The sequence below is a fragment of the Myotis brandtii genome, unplaced genomic scaffold, assembly GCF_000412655.1.
Source record: "Myotis brandtii unplaced genomic scaffold, ASM41265v1 scaffold125, whole genome shotgun sequence".
In the NCBI taxonomy this organism is placed as follows: Eukaryota; Metazoa; Chordata; class Mammalia; order Chiroptera; family Vespertilionidae; genus Myotis; species Myotis brandtii.
The window spans coordinates 9,863,859-9,872,178 of record NW_005354385.1 but is presented as its reverse complement, the minus strand read 5'-3'; the positions used below and the strand labels follow the sequence as shown (position 1 = coordinate 9,872,178).

At 42.7% G+C, this 8,320-nt stretch overlaps 1 pseudogene; it reads left to right on the top strand.

Annotated features, from left to right (window-relative positions):
* The first annotated feature begins 1,374 nt into the window (after nt 1–1,374).
* On the top strand, nt 1,375–1,996 carry LOC102239965 (annotated as a pseudogene).
* Nucleotides 1,997–8,320: the final 6,324 nt, after the last annotated feature.

Here is an 8,320-nt window from a genome sequence, read left to right as displayed (position 1 = left end):
GAAACAAAATTTCTGGAGGATGAGACCCAGAAATCAGGATTTTAAAAAGATTCCCAGGTGATTCTAATGTGCAGCCAAGGTTGAGAACCACTGAACTAAATAATTCTGATTGGCATATCTCAAAGTTGCATCCAGTCTGTCCTGTCAAGAATTGCAGACTAGCCCAGCCAGCATGGCTCAGTGGTTGATATTGACCTATGAACCAGGAGGTCATTGTTTGATTCCCAGTCAGGGCACATGCCCAGTTGTGGGCTCGATTCCCACGGTGGGGCATGTAGGAGGCAGCTGATCAGTAATTCTCTCTTATCCATTGATGTTTCTACCTCTCCCTCTCCCTTCCTCTCTGAAATCAATAAAAATATATTTTAAAAAAAGAATTGCATACTAACCTTCCCAAAACCTTTTCTTGTTCAAAAAGTTTTGTTTCTCACAATTCACTAGATCAAGTGCAAACTTGTTAACCTGGCAGTTAGAGCTTTTCATTATCTGACTCACAACTTTTTCCTTTGTCACTTCATTGCCACACTTACCCTCTTAAACTTTGTTTCAGAAAAACTCATCTGCTTTGCATCCTCTAATCACTGTTTGCTTCTCCACCTCTGTCCTTGAAAAAGACTCAAAAATATGAACAATAAAGTGGCAATAGATACACATCTATCAACAATTGAATCTAAAAAACAAAATAAACAAACAAGCACAACAGAAACAGACTCATAGATACAGAGAACATTTTGGGTGAAAAAGGTAAAGGGATTAAGAAGTACAAATTGGTATAGAATAATCATGGGGATGTAAAGTACAGCTTAGGGAATATAGTCAATAATCTATAATAAAAGCATAATGTACTAATTAGACCGGATGACCTTCCAGATGAAGCAGGGGCTGCGAGGGAAGCCCAGGTCCCAGGTGCCTGCTGGTGGCCGAAGGGAAGCCCAGTCCCGGGTCCCAGGACTCCAGGTGCCAGAGGGAAGCTGGTGCCGGCAGCCAGGGGAAGGAAGGCCTACTCTTGCACGAATTTCATGTATCAGGCCTCTAGTATTATAATAACTATGTATGGTGTCAGGTGAGTATGAGATTTATTAGGAAGATCACTTAGTAAGTTACATAATGTCTAATCATTGGGGTGAACACCTGAAACTAATATAATATTGTATGTCAACTTAATTGAAAAATAAAAAATTATTTTTTGGAAAGACTGCTGGCCACATCACTCCCTGGCTGAGAGCACCCTGCCCAGCAGAGACCTCCAGGCAGAGTAAGAGCTGAGGGTGGGCTGGGGCCACTGGCGGGGCAGGGGTTGTGGCAGCCCTCTGGCCTGCCAAAAAGTTTCACAGGTGTTGTCTGCGTGTGGATCTATAGCTGGCTTGCTAGACCATGACCATATTCTGTATCCTCAGAGAGCTGAGCCACTTCCTGGTCGTGATCTTGCTCCTAGGAAAGATCTGTAAGTCCAAGTACTGCACAGGCATCTCTGAGAAGAGCCAGATCCTTTCACTCTCCTCTTCGCCACCAGGTATCTGGACCTGTTCATCAACTTCATCGTCAACAGTCATGAGGTGGTTTTTCTTCTCTGTGCCTCTGTCACAGTGTACATGATCTATGAGAAGTTTTGAAAACGTTTGACAGTGAGAATACACATTCTACCTAGAGTTTCTTCTGGTCTCTGTCATTGGCCTGTCCTTCATTGAGAACTCCCCAGGAGAACCTCTGGACTTTCTCCATCTAGCTGGAATCAGCGGCCATCCTGCCCCAGCTCTTCATACTCAGCAAGACTGGAGAGGCCGAGACCATTACTTCTTGCTACCTGGTATTTCTTGGGCTGTACCTGGCACTTTACCTAGCTAACTGGATCAGGTGGTACCAGACTGAGAATCTCTATGGCTAAATTATAGCAGTGTCTGAAGTGGTACAAACCATCCTCTATTGTGTCTTCTTTTACGTACTGGGATATGTGACCAAAGTACTTAAAGGAGAAAAGATAAGTTTTCCAATGTAATTTGAGGGCCCTTGAAGAACAAGGACACGAATCAAACTATTTGAAATGTCCTACTGAGTGACTTACACCTGACTCAGACCAAGTGTTAAAATTAAAGCCAGAAAAATGTTTAGTGTGGATGGATTTCAACAAAGTCCTGATCATTCCACCTAGAGAAAACTTCATCAATAACACCTCCTTTATAGTGGTAATGAAAAACATGTGCCAATTACATAAACATGGTGCCATACAATGTCAATAGGAACACCAAGAAACCTTAGGTGCCTAACTCACAAATGGAAAAAAAAAAAAGACTACTTTAAAAGGGAATGAAAATTGGCTAGTAGCCATAGAAAACTCTGTTTTACATTTCTACTATATGATCAAAGCATAAATGGGGTTTTATTCTTTCTCTTAGAGTTTTTGTCCCCTCTCTAGTATGACACTTGACTAGTGTGCCACTTGACCTTTTGACTATGATACTATGGGACTAAATCTTAATCAAATAGTTCACAGCGACTCCTGGAACTGTTTCTGTCTTACCTAAACTGTCTTTTATATTTGAAACATTTTTTTTCTTTCCTTACTTATTTAATACTCATGGTTGTTATAAGCCATTCTTCTTTAAATTTCAAGCTTTAACCGTATTACACTAATTAAAGTTTGTTGAATGCTTTCAACATTCAAAGTCTGCCAGACCAGAAGCTTCATGAGGACAAGGACCATCTTGACAAGTGCTATATCTTCAGTAGAAAGAGATTCATTAATATTATTAAATCAATGCATCCTATCTTCTCTCTAAAAGCTTTCACCACCAACCCCCTCAAATTTTATTTAATCAAATATTATTTAAGGGCTAATTTGCCTAGACAGGCACTATTCTAATATAAATATGTGTGTGTGTGTGTGTGTGTGGCTGACGGTATATAATACATATATATAAAAGGGAATATGCTAATTAGCCGAGCATCACTACCAATCAAGAGGAGCTGCATCACAACTGCTCAGGAGGAGCTGCATGCACAGATGGGCAGGAGGGGACTGAGTGCCACCCTGACCCCAGCGGCCACAGGGAGGTTGGGGCTGGGGGCGGGCCGGAGTGGAGACACAACACACAGGAGCGCCTGCCCCCACCCCAGTGGATACAACGAGGTGGCCAGCGCTACATGGGTCAGGCGGTGGTCCCAGCCCCCCACGGGGTGCCTCCTCACATAATGGGAGGCGGGGCGCCTCCTTGTGTGATTTCAATTGTGCGCTGGGCCTCTAGTATGTATATATGTATATATATGTGTATATATATATATATATATATGTGTGTGTGTGTGTAATCAATCAATCTAATATGCTAATTGTCCCTCCAAACGTTTGACCAGTCGCTATAATGTGCACTGACCACCAGAGGACAGATGCTCTGACTGGTAGGTTAGCTTGCTGCTGGGGTCCAGCCAATCAGTACTGGGCAATACGGTCTGGACATGCCCTGGAGTCCTCCCACGGTTCCTCCCTGGCCCAGATTGTGCACCAGTGGGGTCCCTCGGCCTGGCCTGCACCCTCTTGCAATCCGAGAACCCTCGGGAGATGTCAGAGAGCCAGTTTCAGCCCAATCCCCACAGGCCAGGCTAAGGGACCCCACCAGCTCATGAATCTGTGCACCGGGCCTCTAGTAATAATCTATACTAATAAAAGGGTAATATGCTAAATAGACTGGACATCTTCCAGACATCCTCTGGACAAAGCCATGGTGGCGGGGCTGAGGCAGAGGTGGTTAGGGGCGATCAGGCTGGCAGGTGAGAGCAGTTAGGGCAATCAGGCCAGCAGGCAGGTGAGCGGTTAGGAGCCAGTGGTCCCAGATTGTGAGAGGGATGTCTGACTGCCGGTTTAGGCCCAATCCTTGTGGGATCGGGCCTAAACCAGCAGTCGGACATCCCGTGAGGGGTTCTGGATTGGAGGGAGTGCAGTCCAGGATGAGGGACCCCGCCCCATGCATGAATTTCATGCACCTGTCCTCTAGTCTATATAATAAAAGCCTAAGTGATCATTACAACGGAATGACCAGAACAACCGGTCGCTATAATGAGCACTGATCACCAGGGGGCAGATGCTCAATGCAGGAGCTGTCCCCTGGTGGTCAGTGCACTCCCACAGAGGAAGCACCACTCAGAAGCCGGGCTCATGGCTGGCGAGTGCAGTGGTGGTGGCGGGAGCCTCTTTTGCCTCCACAGCAGTGCTAAGGAGCAGTGAGCCAAGCATTAAGGAGCCTGCCACTAAGGAGCAGCGAGCTGAGTGGTAAGGAATGAGCAGGCGGGTGGTAAGGAGTGAGGGGTCCCGGACTGCGAGAGGGCGCAGGTTGGGCTGAGCGACCCCCCCTTAGTGCAGGAATTTCATGCACCAGGCCTCTATCCTATATAATAAAAGCCTAATATAAAAATCGACCAAATGGTGGAACAACCGGTTGTTATGACATGCACTGACCACCAGGGGGGCAGATGCTCAACACAAGAGCTGCCCCCAGCCCACAGGCCCCAAGCTAGCCAAGGTGGGTGCCAGCAGGGGCCCCCCAATCAACCCACTGGTCGCCCCACAGAACGGCCCTCATCGCCGGCCAGGCCTAGGGACCCTACCTGTGCACAAATTTCATGCACTGGGCCTCTAGTATAAAGATAAAAACAAACATTGAAAGAATTACTTTAACACTATATTTTTACATAGCTAATGGGGGTATAAAGATTTCTTTCCCCATGTTTCAAGAAGATTTTATTTTCACATTCATAATAATTCTGACAGAGCCTTATGGCTATGCACAATTTCAAAAAGTATTTGTATTATTCTACCTGCAACATCTGAGCATTTGGAGGTCAGGGACCAGTTTTTCCATCTTTGAATTAACTACAGTTCTTATTCCAGTACTTTGTATGTAGTTGATGCCAAATAAATGTTTTCTTCTAGCTAAACTAAGCAACTTAAGCAATAAAAATCATTAACACATACACAGCCCTTACATTATAAATGTATATTGCCAAATTTCATACTTAGTAGTCACATATACAACTTCAGCTTATGTTTGTGATTTATGTTTTCCATGTTGGTTATTGTTATTGTTATTTTACACAAATAGTGAGTGAGAATTATGCCTTCAAAACCCTAAATTCTATGTCTAGGTTAGACTTGTCAGTAGATGCACCATTGCCCACAGTACACAACATATTATTCTCCATATCGCAGCCCCGAGCTGAACTTTATCAGAATCTAATTCCAGAGCAGACTGTTCCCATCTCACTCTCTCCATTTTGGTTACAAGTGATGATTTATAGAACAGACCTTAACTCAGTCATATTGATCTGCCTCTTGTGGTTATTATGATGGAGTCAAATTTTACTGCATTTTTAAGATTAAGATTCTTTGTAGCCCTATCAAGTTTCCAACTACTACTTTCAATGGCTTTGATTCAGTGTAATTTCCTTTTTTTACAGCAATGGTCTTACATGTTTAAAAGAGAAATAGAATACCTAGGGAGTGACATTTTAAGTAAATGAAGGTCTTTATTAGAAATAAAAACAATTGTGTCAGCCCAAGCTGATACATGGGTTGCACTTCTGGATGTGATCATAATTCATTTTTTTAAATGATTTTATATTAGTGTATCCTGGCATTTACAAGGAGGGAAGATGGTAGTTGCGAATTTGCATATAAACAAAATTTAACACAAAGCTAAGCTTGTTTCACTGTATTTTATTTTAATGAACTATATTAAATTTTTAATTTGGGGAAAACATCTCTGCAAATTATCTGTCTCTGAATCAGATCCCCAAGCTGCTAGCCCTCTCTAACCAGGAGGCTTCTTATACTCTACTAAAGTGGTGGGGGTCATTAGAGGGAATCTTTCTCATTCCCCAATGGCTTCCCTTAAAAACATTTTTAGCCCTAACCGGTTTGGCTCAGTGGCTAGAGCGTCAGCCTGCGGACTGAAGGATCCCAGGTTCGATTCTGGTCAGGGGCACATCCCCAGTAGGGGGTGTGCAGGAGGCAGCTGATCGATGTTTCTCTCTCATCGATTTTTCTAACTGTCTATCCCTCTCCCTTCCTCTCTGTAAAAAAATCAATAAATATATTTTAAAAAAACAAAAACATTTTTATATACCTACTCCCTTTGGTCTCAAAAACGTGTCCCTCCTTCTTGTAATGGTTATACCCTCTACTTAGGCTCTTAATCTCCCTCCTGTTCAGTTTCTTCCCCTGTAATTTCCTATCTCTGCCTTGTCTGCAAGCTATCTTATCCAGTGGAACTCCCTATTTTTGCAAAGAACATGCCTATGAGGATGTCTTCCTGTTAGATTACTTCCATAAGATGAATTCCCAGAAGTGAGCTCACTAAGTCAGTATCAGAGTCAGGTGGTAGGCAAGAAGTCAATGAAACTAACCGAGACAAAATTGTCTATTGTATAGGGAAAACTAACATGAGCATAAAAGAAGCCTTTGGGATAAAAATCTTTCTATGTTGCTCGCTCTTCTGTTTTTACACTTACACTTTCTCAAAAACATCAGCTGTTGACACTCTTTATTGTGATGGAGGAGTTAGGGGAGGCAGCTTTCCTGTGCGTTGGGGGAATGTTTAACAGCATCTCTGTCTGATCTCTAGTTACTAGAGGCCAGTAATAAGCAAACTCCTTCCAACCTGTAACAGCCTAAAATGTCTGGAGATATGTCCAGGGGACACACCACTACACTACATTCTTTAAGTCAGCGGTTCCCAACTTGTGGGTCACGACCCCTTTGGGGGTCGAATGACCCTTTCACAGGGGTCCCCTAAGACCATCAGAAAACACATATATTATTACATATTGTTTTTGTGATTAATCACTATGCTTTAATTATGTTCAATTTGTAACAATGAAATTGGGGGTCACCACAACATGAGGAACTGTATTAAAGGGTCGCAGCATTAGGAAGGTTGAGAACCACTGCTTTAAGTGGAAATCCGCACCCTTTATTCCTCCTTCAATGGGCAGTGTGAACATCACCACTATGGATAAAGCAAGAGAAGCACTAAAAAGCAGTTAACCCACAAATATAACAGCTTAAATGCTAACGAGCTTTGTGGAGTTTGTGATGAATAACTATTTTCAGATTGTATTTCAGCCCTTTATATTAAAATGCTCTATCAGTGCAAAATAACAGAGTTGCTGTAGGCTGCCACCCAGCTGCTCATTTCCCTGTCAAAAGCTGTTTCTCTTCAGAGGTAATCTGGTAAGAGGCAACTTGCCTGAAAGAGTACTGGTGGATGAAAAAAACGAACTCACATACACACATGAATGCATTACTGCTCAAAAAAATAATGCACGTTGGTATAAAGGCCAGTGTGAAGTTATTGGATCAAACTGTAGATGAAAATTTTAAAGTTTTTTAAAAGGAATTTTAAAGTACTGAAAATAAATTTTTTTGAAATTTTGCAACAATAGTGGCTGAATTCCAAGGAAATGTAGTCCTATATCAACAAAGTTTTGAATAAGAGCTTCTTGTGTACAGAGATCTGATTTTATTTACCTTTGAATATCAGAGCCATGAAAAGGAAAGGTAGTCAATATACATTTATTGTGTTGAATGTCATCTGGCCATTCCCAAATCAATGACCTACAAGATTTTTCATTTGAATACTTACTTTTGCAGCTCTCCCTGCCTATTGAGCAGTTTGAGGTCCCTCTGCCCTTTTATTTTCAATGTGAACTATATTTCTCCTAGCACAGTTCCTTCTTTAGACATCTATAGGTCTATGGCAAATCTGTTTACCCAACTAACCAGGAATAAAATTTCAGTTGACGTTGATTTTTTTATAGTCAGTTCCTTTGTCTTGTTTCTCCTATAAACTTACTATCAGACCTATTTCTACGGTGGTACAAAGGAAAGCTAAATAGACAGGGACTGGGACCATGGTTGGGGGAGGGAATAAAACCGGGGACCCAAATAGGTGGAGTTACTAAGGCACCCCAACTGGGTGGGGAAGGAAGGGTGCATGAGAGACATACGCTTTAAAATGTATGAATGTCGCTAAGACAGACAGCTTGCAGATAACCAATCCCAAGGATGTTGCTAAGGCAAAATTCTTTCAAAAGACCAATCAGGAACTAACAAGCATATATACAGAAAAGCCCATGCCCTTCCTCTTCTCCCCTGGCCGGCTAGGTTCTTGGGTTGATGGCAGGAGATGCACTCCCTGTGCCCACGTGGCTATGGCCATGTGGGTCTCCACACATGGACTCTTAGGATTTTATTAGCTTGGATGCTGAACTACTGCCGACTGTAACAAGAAAGGAAGCTCTAGTCTAGATGCTAGCCTGCTCCTGGAACCCC